Raw genomic sequence first — 11,781 nt, 5'->3', positions numbered from 1 at the left:
AGAGGTCAGGTGAGAGTGACTGTACTTGACAGCAAGGCCACATTTGACTGAAAATAATAGCAACATGTCCCAATAATATTGAAGTCAGTAGCATTTAGGTGGAAAAAAGTCTAGTGGTTGAAGTCATACCTAGTGCAGGAAGATGGTTTTGATTTTGAAGGCCAATTGTCTAAACCAAAGAGCAATGCTAATATCTTAGATTAGATTAGATTACTTACAATGTGGAAACAGGCCCTTCGGTCCAACAAGTCCACACCGACGCTCCGAAGAACAACCCACCCAGACCCATTCCCCTACAGTTATCCCTTCACCTAACACTACGGGCAATTTAGCATGGCCAATTCACCTAACCTGCACATTTTTGGACTGGGCCCAATCATTTTCAGGTGCTTCATCAATGACCTTCTCACAATCATAAGGTCAGAGGTGGGGGTGCTCATTGATGGTTGCATATTGTTTAGTTCCATTTTCACTCTCCAAACATGACCCAGTTCATGACTGCGGATAGCAAGACCTGGACAACGTTCAGGTTTCATTTGATAAGTGCCAAGTAATAGTGATGTTTCATAAGTTTCAGGCAATGAATATGTCCAACAAAAGAGAACCTAACTATCATCCTTTAATGTTAAACAGCATTATTACTGCTGTGTCTCCCACCATTGACATCCTAAAGTGTTGTATGACACCATTGAGCAGTTAGATAACTGATCCAACTATTATGGCTGCAAGAACAGATCAGTGGATGGATATTTTGCTGAATGATAAACCCTCAACTCCCAAAGCTTTTCACTACCTAACAAGTACAATTCAGAATGTGATTTTTTTTTTATTCATTCACAGGGTGTGGGCATCACTGGCTGGGCCAGCATTTATCGCCCTTTCCTAATTGCCAGTTAAAAGTCAACCATATTGCTGTGGGTCTGGAGTCACATGTAAGCCAGACCAGGTAAAGATGGCAGTTTTCTCCCCAAAAGGCATGAGTGAACCAGGTAGGTTTTTCCCTGATTAGTTAAGTTACTTCAGAATTCTATGTGTTTGCTTCAGGATAGTGTGTGCTTTGGTTCAGATGATCTGCTTACATACCACCCGTCTGAGATTGTGGAAATGCTATTAAAGAAGCTTGGGTGAGTTGCTACACTGCATCTAGTAGCTTGTAATGGAGGAAGTTAATGTTTACTTTGGTGGATGGAGATCCAATCCAGTGGAATTGAATCAGTTTTCCTTGAATCAGTCCTTGTCTTTCCAAATATGTGTAAATCCTGTCCCTCAGGATTCCCTCTAACAACTTGCCCCTGATGTTAGGCTCACCAGTATATAGTTCCCTGGCTTTTCCTTACCACCTTACTTAAATAGTTGCTCCAGCATTCTCTATGTTTGTTTCAGATTTCCTGCATCCACAATAAATTGCTTTTACACACCATGCTGACTTGGAATTATGTTGATATTCCTGAATCATCACTGGATAAAATTCTTGCACGTTCCTACTGAGCTGCACTGCAGTAAATCTTTACTACACAGACACTAGCTCTACAAGAATATGGCTCAACACTAATCACTCATGGTCAATTTGGCATGGACAATAAATGCTGGCCTTGTCAGTGATAAAGTCAAGTAGAAATTGACATCCTGTTAACCCTTGATGTCAATCCTGGTACAACAACCTATTTAAAGGTTCAAATGCTACTGAGAGAAAAAAAACATAAGCAGCCCCCGTTGAGAGAAATTAAAGCATAGATTTCAACCCACACCAACCCACTCAAAGCAGATTAGTGTTCAGCAATAGCTGTAAAAAGTACCAGGCACTTAAAACAATTTTCCCTGATGGCCAACACAACTAGATCCCTAACAAATATCTCAGAAAATGTTTCTATTAAAACAGGAATGATGCATCAACATAGGAAAAACCCTGCCAAAAGTATAATGATTCAATTCAACACCACCTTAAGAAGTGTTAAACACTTAAATGGCATTGCCTATTCCTCAAAACATGTAATGCATTATAAATACCAACGAATATGTTCTGAAAATAGCATACAAAATGTAATGAAGTAAATTGATCTAATTGACATTACAATCTCTAACAGGGTGCTTATGCTATGTGGGTGAGAAAAATGCTTCTTGCTATTTATACCCAACAATCTTGCAGGGAAGTAAAAAGTGGAAATTTGAGTAAAGTTACAGCCATGCTCACTTTGCTCCTGCAGATATTCATAGGTCTGCCAATACACTTTGTCAAGGCTCATATACAAAACAAGCCACCTGACAAAGTTACTGATATGTTAGGCCCTGTGAATTTCTACCAGCAAGTGGAATATGGTGACGGTGGTGCAGGTGAGGAAAAAAAAGATCTCATTTAATAATAAAACAACACAACAAATAAAGAGAATAAAGTGTCAAAGTTGTGATAATGCTTATTTACTCAGTTGAGTCACCTTCATAATCTACAGTATTAACAGGGCACTGATTTAAAATGTTGCACCAGAGTACGATACTGGGTAAATGCAAAACCTAGTTGATGTCTGCTTTATGACATGCTTGCAAAAAGAAAATATTTGTGTTTTAAATTGTTTCAATAATGAAAATATTCCAGTGCCTGATGTAAAGCTGAATAGAAATGGTTTATGCAACATAACAAAAGCCTGTGATTTTATCAGTTAATAACATCAGTAAATACAAAAAGAGGGCGTAAGAGGTTTACAGATGATATAAAATTGGCTCTACGGTAGATTATGAGGAAGAAGCTGTATATTTCAGGAAAATATCATCGGACAGGCAGAAAAATGGAATGGGGAATTCAAATGAAGATGGCCACAGAATACATTTGGGAAGGGAAACAAAGCAAAAAAATTACAATAAATGTTAAAATTCTGAGAAATGTAGAAGACCACAATGTCCTTTTGGAACATTATAATACTTTAATATAGCATATGGTCTATTTGCACTCAGCAAGGTCCAACAAACAGTGAAGTATACCGAACAGTATATTTTGTAACTGTGGAATAAAATATTGGCCAAGACACTGGTAGAACACCCATTTTTTTTGTGATATAGGATCTGAGAGGGACCCTCCTATACTTTTCCATAAACACATTTCCTGCAATGCAGCCCCCTTCAGTATTGCAATGAGGAGTTAAATTTTATAAGGAGCTTTAAAGTTCTCATGTCAGGGTGAAAAGCAGAACTTCATCCTCAATTTTACCATAGACACTGTCTTAATTAAGTGCCTGTGGACTCACTTTCTAAACAGAGGGCCAGCAGCCATGACGTCAGAGCAACATCAATGGGAGAGTTGGTCACTGCTGAGGGATGCAACAGGACCAGGGGAAGGGGTTGCTTTCCCATTGCCTAAAAGCCAATAACAACATAAAATTGTACCTTAATTATTGTAATCAGCTGCCTGTCACTCAGTGGTGGGTAACCTCTCCCTGTTCAGTCCTGCCATTGGAGATATATCCTGATGTGGGACCTCATTGGCCAGCTGATTAGACCTGGCCTTCTACAGTATTATTGGTGATCTGTCACCCATCCCCACATTCCCAGGGCCAGTAAAATCCTATCAATGTGTCAGCATGGATTCAGGACTCCAATTCACAACTTTTTAAAAAGAGGTGGGAGTGCAATTACTCATCCAAGTGATACCTGCAGGAAGTAAAGACAATTTTTACTGTGATGTAAAGCAGTCTTTCAGTTCATCATTTTTTTAAAGTTTGGAATTGCAACTTCCAACTCAGTCTTATGAACTTTTTAGCATTGGTTTCTGGGTACTGACAAGATGAACTGCAGAATCTGCAGTATGCTGGAAAAGGCCTCAGCTGAGTTGCATTCTTGGGTTCTGGACACTTCATAAGTGAATGTCAGTAAAATTAAAATTTATACTAAAGCTAGTCATGCAAAAATAATGTATTTGTACTTGAGGAAAAAACGGTGTAACAGATGTTGTCTCTGACGTAGACAGCAATGGTATAAGTCTATTAAAATGAAAATATAAAAGTCATTATCCTCGACTCTGCCCTCGTAAATCAGTAACTCCATCACTTTGCTCTTTACGATGCAGACAAGGCAATTTCCATACGTTAATTCATTGACATAAATATACACAATGTAGGGGGATAATTGTAAGATTTCTTCTTTTAGTGAAAGAAGGTCAGCAAACTTGCCAAATTAATGATGTAATGTGTTCGGTCTTGTAGGTGAAATACATGCAATCTGGTCTGGATATTTCTGTTTCCACTCAATGGAAATAAGTACTCTCATGTACTTGTGGACCCAAGACTCATTCAACTCCTTGCAATGCATTTTTTTTGTTTGTTTTATGTTATTGTGATGTGATGTGGTCAAGTGATACAGTTTCAAAGCAAACTCTCTGAGGCTGGTAGTTCCAATATATTCTGCACAGATCTTCTATTCTGTTATCCACTCAAATCTGTCAGTGTGTAGTTAAAAGGAACATTCAAGTTGGTGGGTATAACAAGAAAGATAGCGCAAAAGGAAGTTGACAATGAAAAGACAAATAAAATTCAAGTAAGTTAGACGTAAGAGGGAAGAGTTAGAATACCATATAGAATTGAATTGAGGTAGAAGCAGAAAAGGAGAGTGAAATGATAAAGAGAGGGGAAGTTCAAGGTGGAGATATAGGAATAAAAACTAAAAGAATCAGATAGCGGCAAATGAAGAAGGAAAGTGAAACAAAAAGAGTATGAACAATTGAGGCAGAAACTAGAATAGAATAAGAAATAGGGAGAAAAGAGTACAGGAAAGGACAGAGAGAGAGAGAGAGATAGTGAAAAAGGAGGTAGAAGCTATAAAAAAAGAAAGGAACAAAAGAAGAAAACAGAAAATGGCCCAGGTAGAGGCACAGAGAAGGAGAGAGGTGTACAAAGAGTAGTGCAAGATATAGTTTGTGGAAGAAATAATTTACATTTTTGTAATGAGTTTCTGGTCCTCCAGAGGTTTCAAAGCATTCACAATAAAATTAATTCAGATAATAAAGGTAAATATACAGGAGCATGAGTAGACCAACCAGCCCTCAGGGCTTCTTTGTTATTCAATAAAATCATTGCTAATTTTCTACTTTGATTCCACTTTATTGTGTGTTCTTTATATATTCCTCAGATCGCTGAAAGAATCTAGCATTTCACATTGAATATGCTAAATGCTGGAACATCCAAACCCTCCAGAAAGACAATTTGAAAGATTCACACTGCTCTGAATGAAGAAATTTCTCCTTTTCCAAATCCTGAATAATTAATCCTATATCCTTAGATTATGTTTCATGTTCTAGATTCTCCAGCCAATAAAAAGAAATCTTATTCTCATCAATCTCCTTCAAAATCTTCTGTGTCTCAATTAGATCACTTCTCATTCTTTTAAATCCAAGATTATAATCCTAATTTATTCAGATCCTCAGTCTATGACAACCCTCTCATCCAAAAGACCCAAACTAGTAAAATTTCATTGTACTGCTTCCAAGACAAATATATCCTTCACTGAGTATGGAGACCAAAACTGCACACAGTAAGCAAGGTCTGATTAATTGCAGCAAGACCTCTTTGTTCTTGAATCCTCTTCAATAAAGAGAACATATCTTATATGTCCAGGACAACATCCAAATTTCTCTGCCTCCAATTAAACCTGTCAAGCCTTTTACAAAGTATCCTTTTCTATTTTCTTGTTTATCTGCCAAAATAAATACCCTCACACTTCCTCATATTATGCTCTATCTGCCATCTTGTTGACTATAACTTAACGTCAATATTTCTTTGAGTCTTCATCACAGCTTGTATCTCTAATTAACTTTGAATCATCTACAGATTTGATCACATTATTATAAAACAAAAAAAAGGATGCTGGAAATTTCAAATAAAAACAGAAAATGCTGGAGAAATTCAGCAGATCTAGCAGCAAGTGTAGAGAATAAGAGTTAAAGTTTCACATTCCGTGATCCTTCATTAGAAATTCGGGCTATACATTGTTCTGATGAAGAGTCAGTGGACTCAAAACATTAACTGTATTTTTCTCTCTCTGCAGATACAACTGGACCCATTGAATTTCTCCAGCACTTTGTTTTTGGTCCCATTATTTGTAGTTTCTGTATCTAAGTCATTAATATAAATTACAAAGAGCTGAGGGCCCCAGCATTCATTCCTATGACACTCATTGGTCACAGACACCCAACTTATAAATGTCCTGTTCATGGTCCCTAACTCCTGTCAATTAACCAATTCTCTCACTATGTTAATATAGTTGCAATTCCATAAGTTCTTGTCTTGTGTATTCACTTTTGACTGGCAGTTTATTGTGTGCTTTTTGGAAAACCTAAATATACTACATCTATTAGTTCTCTATGGTTGGTTACTAGTTACCTAATATGTCTGAAAAAAATCTGTAAAACACTTGTCAATCATGATTCCTTTCTGCAAAGCCATGGTGACTTTGTCTGATCGTACTATAATTTTCTAAGAACGTTGTTAAGACTTCCTTAATAACAGATGCCAGCATTTCTCTGATGATTGATGGCTGACTTAATTGGTCTGTAGTTTCCTCTTTTCCCTCTCCCCCCTTTCTTGTTTGGTAGTGTTGCATTTTTTAACTTCCAATTAACAAGAACCAATCAAAACGCGAAGAAATTTTTAAAAATTATAACTAATGCATCCGTTGTCTCTGCAGCCATCTCTTTTGGAACCCTAAGCCTTAGGCCCTGTGATTTGTTGCCTTTTCATCCCCTAAGTTTCTTTAATACAGTTTCCCTTCTGATATTAATTGCCATAAATTCCTCACTCTTATTAGGCCCTTAATTACCTACTCTTTATTGTATGCAATTTGTGTAAAAGCTCTTACAATCTGTTTTTGTATTCCTGACCAATGTACTCTCAGTTTTTCGTATGCTTTTCCTTTAAGCAATTTTCTAGTTGCCCTTTGCAGTTTTTTCAAACACTTCAAATTCTCAGGTTTACTATTAACATTTGCACTGGTATTAGCTCCCTTTGACCTTATTACTTTGCAGTAGTAGACTCTTGGGTAGATAAAGAAAAAGAAGTGAGAGTTAATGAAATTAAGGAATACTTGTAGAGAAGTAGATGAGACTGAAAGGAACTATATGTTTAAAGTGTAATAATGTTGAAACACAAGAATCATTTTGCACACAGGTTGTATAATCAACAATGGGTTAACAAACAGGTACTCTATTTTTGTGTTGATGCAGGAATCCCTCTACACCTCCATCCGCCATGACCAGGGCCTCCAAGCCCTCCGTTTCTTAAACTCTAGTCCAGGAACTCCCGATATACGTTTGAGACACCACCCACGCCCTTCACCTCCTCCAAGATTCCATTTCCCCAGCCCCCAATGCCTCAACTTCACCATGGACATTCAATCCCTCTACACCTCCATCCGCCATGACCAGGGCCTCCAAACCCTCCGTTTCTTAACTTCCATATGGGCCCCAGCTATGCCTGTCTCTTTGTCAGCTACGTAGAACAGTCCATCTTCCGTAGTTACACCGGCACCACTCCCCACGCCTTCCATAGCTACTTTGATGACTGCATCGGCACCACCTCGTGCTCCCGCGAGGAGGTTGAGCAATTCATCAACTTCACCAACACATTCCACCCTGACCTTAAATTTACCTGGACTATCTCTGACACCTCCCTCCCCTTCCTGCACCTCTCCATCTCCATCAATGACGACCGACTTGACACTGACATTTTTTACAAACCCACCAACTCCCACATCTACCTGGATTACACCTCTTCCCACCCCACCTCCTGCAAAAATGCCATCCTGTATTCCAAATTCCTCCACCTCTGCTGTATCTGCTCCCAGGAGGACCAGTTCCACCACAGAACACACCAGATGGCCCCCTTCTTTAATGACCATAACTTCCTTTCCCACATGGTTAAAGATGCCCTCCAATGCCTCATCCACATCCCGCACCTCCGTCCTTGAACTCCACCCCACCAACCATAAAAAGGACAGAACCCTCCTTCCACCTTTCATCCGCCGACTTTTCCACCACCTCCAAACGGACCCCGCCACTAGGGATATATTTCCCTTCCCGCTCCTTTCCCTCCGTGACTACCTAGTCAGGTCCACGACCTCAACAACCCACCCTCCCGTCCTGGCACCTTCCCCTGCCACCACTGGAATTGCAAAACCTGTGCTCACACCTCCTCCTTCACCACCATTCAAGGCCCCAAAGGAACCTTCCACATCCATCAAAATTTCACCTGCACATCCACCAATGTAATTTATTGTATCCATTGCTCTCAATATGGTCTCCTCTACATTGGGGAGATTGGATGCCTTCTCGCAGAGCACTTTAGGGAACATCTCTGGGACACCTGCACCAATCAACCCCACTGCTCCGTGGCCCAACATTTCAACTCCTCCTCCCACTCTGCCGAGGACATGCAGATCCTGGGCCTCCTCCACCACCATTCCCTCACCACCTGACGCCTAGAGGAAGAATGCCTCACCTTCCGCCTTGGGACCCTTCAACCCCAGGGCATCAATGTGGACTTCACCAGTTTCCTCACTTCCCCTCCCCCCACCTTAACCCAGTTCCAACCTTCCAGCTCAGCACCATCCTCATGACCTGTCCTACCTGCCAAGCTCCCTTCCCATCTATCCGCTCCACCCTCCTCTCTGACCTATCACCTTCATCCCCACCCCCATCCTCCCATTGTACTCTTTGCTACCTTCTCCCCACTCCACCCCCTTCCCATTTATCTCTCCACTCTGGAGGCTCCCTGTCTTCAATCCTGTTGAAGGGCTTTTGCCCGAAACATCGATTTTCCTACTTCTCGGATGCTGTCTGACCTGCTGTGCTTTTCCAGCACCACTCTAATCTAGACTCTGATTTCCAGCATCTGCAGTCCTCACTTTTGCCTAGGGATAAATATTGGCCAGGAAACCATTAAGAACTCAGAGTCTTCTTGGAATAGTGTTACAGGACCTTTTACATCCACCTGAAAGAGTATGCAGCCACAATTTATTTCCTTAGTCAAAGAAACTGTACCTCCAATATACAAAACTCCCTCAGTATTGTGGTGAATGAGCAGCCTAATATAGTACCCAGATCTCTGGAGTGGAAGAAGAACTTACAGTCTTCTGACACAAAAGGTATCCACTGAGCTAAAGTGTAGATGAAGGAAAACAAGGTAGAAGAAGAACAGATGAGGATATAAGTAGGAAGAGAGAGAATACTAGGATAACGAAAGAAAATGAAAGGATAGAAGGACAATGACGTGAGGCAAAGAGAAAGGGTTAAAAAGCAGAAAGAGACGATAGACACATAAACTTTTGAGAGGATCAATGAGTAAAGAGATATGCATTATCCCTTTAACAAATCCACGTAAGTTAAATTATTACACCTCCAATGATTCAGAACTTAGGTGTTTGTGGAAAGGGACAAATGTTGCTGAAGAGTTTCAGCTTGCAATCATCAGGCCAATTCACAAGATTTTCAATGCAAAGGAAAAACCCTTGAAATGAACCATCAAATGGATGTCACCTATTTAGCTGAAATGAAATAGACACAATGCAGTGCCCAGAACAATCAGTCAAGTGCTTGGTTTAAAATGTAAGCAAAGTCTGATAGTCAACGGTCATTAAACATTATTTAGTGCATTCTCCATCACAATGCTGTACCAATCAGAGCCCATTTGCCAACCTGTTAACATTGTGCTTTTGTACAGTATAAATGTTGGTTTCCACTTTGAATTGTATTCTTGTGATCCTGATGAATGCAAAATGAAAAGATTCAACAATTTTCTTTTAGCAGTTTTCAAAAAATGAACAAAGTTAAGCAGCAGCCTTAGATTGAAATCTCATCCAAACAAGGACACTTAGATAGTATTGCAGTACTTCAGTACTGCACTCAAGTGTCACCAAGACTTTTTGTCCTTCGGTCTCTGAAACTGAACTTGAATCCATATCCTGCTAGTTATACTCATTGAGCCACAGCTGACTCCTTGAAATAAACAACCAAGTGGACATACAGCTAAGCAAATGCGTATATGGAAAGCTATACTTTCGTGCAAAAATGAACAGTTATATTTCACAGTGATCATTGGAATTGTTTATATTAAAATAATAGTAGTAAGAAGGAGCAAAGCACTCTGGTGTAAATATACCCGAAATGTCGATTTTACTGCTCCTCGGATGCTGCCTGAACTGCTGTGCTCTTCCAGCACCACTAATCCAGAATGTAAATACACCCGATAACTCCTGCAAACAGAAAGTGCTGGAGAAACCCAACAGGTCTGACAGCATCTGTTGAGAGAAAGAGAGAAGCACAGTTCACATTTCCAGTCCAGTTTAGTTCTGATGCAAGATCACTAGACCGTCTCTCTCTCTCACACAGATGCTGGGTTTCTCCAACAATTTGTTTCCGTTTCAGATATCCAGAATCCGTTGTTATTTGTTGTTATATTACTCCTGTTGCTACCCACTTTGAATGTTCCTGACCTGACCATTTTCCCCTCCCTGTCCCCGAAAAAGCTGCTGCTACAACTGCCCCGGACCCTGGCGGTTTACTTTGGTTCCACATCGCACACAGCAATCAAGAGCAGGCCCACGTATTCTGAGTGTTTGACAAATTCCTCCAAACCTTCAACATCAAATCTAGAAGCAACTTCGATCATGATTATGTGCATTTAAAATAACGTAACTTAACGCGTTAGTTACAGTTTCAGCTTTTAACAAAGGTCACTGCGTAAAATCTACTTGTACAATTTTGAAACGAGCCGCTTTGTAAAAACGAAATTCATGTGAAAACAAAGCGTCGTCGACACTGATTAAATTCAAAGGGTCTGCCTCACGTTTCAACAATTTATAACTGTCATTGAGGAAAAAAACTTTAAACTAAACTACCCCCCCCCCCCCCCCCCATCTTTCCTCTGACTTTAACTTAGCCGCTTTAAAAATTGAATGAAAGGAACACTACAGCTAGCAGCCGTGTTTGAACTTAGGGAGGCAGGCAGATAGGCGTTGGGAAATATCTACCCAACTAAATGCGAAAGTGAATGCTTTTTCTCCTTTCGACAGTCCAACACATTGTGAATGTGGACTTGTGGAAGTAAACCCCTTGGGACATTTTATGGAAGACCGGAAAGGTCGAAGAACTGCATGGAACAACTTTACAGCGGGTTCCACTTCGTTGTTGGGGTGTCTGTTCTTAAAGTAACAACATTAAAGCAATGTCCTGTCAAACAACCCCTCCCAGGGTTGACTTCAAGGCCTACGACCTTATTTTCAGTTCTCCTGGTAGCTTCTCTAGATCCTGTAAGAACACATATGCCGAGCACACAACCAGCTCTCATGTGACACTGGCCTGCTTTGCATTCCCAGTCTCCCAGCCTTATAATTGGCTATCTCTCAGCCACTGACGAGTATTTTGTACTTTAAGACGCTCCATACATTAGGTGCTTACACCTTGCATTCGCTTCAAAACTATTCCAAATATTAATAACTAACATTAGATAGAAAATTCACTACTGCAAACGCATTGGCATACATGCATTTAAAGAAAGGCCAGAGGGAAATGAAATTAAAGAATGCGATTATAGGTTTAGATTAAATATTTGACTGAGGCAAATAATATAGAAAACACAAGCAGAAACTACTGGAGAAACTCAGCAGATCTGGTAGCATTTGTGGGGAGAAAACAGGGTTAACGTTTCCAGTCAAGTGGTCCTTCTTTAAAACAGGTCACTGAGCTGAAACGTTAACTCTGTCTCCTTTCCACAGATGCAGCCCGGTCTGCTGAGTTTCTCCAGCAAT

The sequence above is a fragment of the Chiloscyllium punctatum genome, chromosome 7 (genome assembly GCF_047496795.1).
Source record: "Chiloscyllium punctatum isolate Juve2018m chromosome 7, sChiPun1.3, whole genome shotgun sequence".
Lineage (NCBI taxonomy): Eukaryota > Metazoa > Chordata > Chondrichthyes > Orectolobiformes > Hemiscylliidae > Chiloscyllium > Chiloscyllium punctatum.
The sequence above is the reverse complement of the archived record's forward strand: the minus strand, read 5'-3'. Positions refer to the sequence as shown.